At 44.1% G+C, this 710-nt stretch overlaps 1 protein-coding gene across 1 annotated transcript in view; it reads right to left on the reverse strand.

Moving 5' to 3' along the window:
* The window catches only part of LOC119593728 (discoidin domain-containing receptor 2-like), a gene marked incomplete at its 5' end in the record, with an annotated part of 119890 nt that continues 119180 nt past the window's right edge, over positions 1-710 (reverse strand). Inside the window, 1 exon segment of the mRNA XM_037942702.1 lies at positions 1-710.

A 710-nucleotide genomic window follows, 5' to 3' on the forward strand; every position in this document is an offset into this window, starting at 1 on the left:
GGACAGCGTGATGCTTCCCTTCGGCAATCCCTCTCTTGCGGGAGCCAGGAGTGCCTCGACGGCCAGGTGACGGTCAAAGCAAACAGTAAGAACTAAAAGAGGTGACGTTTACCTCTGTTCAACGAAAAAACGAAATTCACTTATTGAGTTTAACCGTTCAGGGGAAGTGCTGGATCCACGGGTTTAGTGTCGGATCCTCCTTTGTTTATTTCAGTGTGTCTGTTTTGTATCCTCAGAAGAAGAGTGTACTTTGTGGAGCGGTGGTTAAACTTATGCGGAGAAGGTCTAGGAAAACACTGTTGGTGAGGTTTATATCAGTGTTAGAGGAATATATTGAATTATTATTATCCATGGCGTTTGACGCTACATCCAAACGGTATAAGCTGTAGGTATGTGGTGACCTAGAATCTTGTTCAAAGTGGAAGTATAGTAACGGCTACAAGCGAACCAAAGTAGTATTGCTTTTGGTGGCGAAATGGTTTGCTATTGAGGGGAGCAAGATGCACAGTGTGAAGAGAAATGACAAGTAATAAATGATGGAGAAAATATTTCGTTTCTGATCATGGTTCGTGTGTAGGTTATTTTTGTCGGCAGGTCCATCTTCCGATGCCAATATCCAACGTTGGATAGTGCTCGTGGATCCTCTATTGGGAAGTGATGGCGAATCTAAAGTAGGATAGTGGTGGTGTACCCAGCCCGGGATAATGTTG

The sequence above is a fragment of the Penaeus monodon genome, chromosome 32 (assembly GCF_015228065.2).
Source record: "Penaeus monodon isolate SGIC_2016 chromosome 32, NSTDA_Pmon_1, whole genome shotgun sequence".
In the NCBI taxonomy this organism is placed as follows: Eukaryota; Metazoa; Arthropoda; class Malacostraca; order Decapoda; family Penaeidae; genus Penaeus; species Penaeus monodon.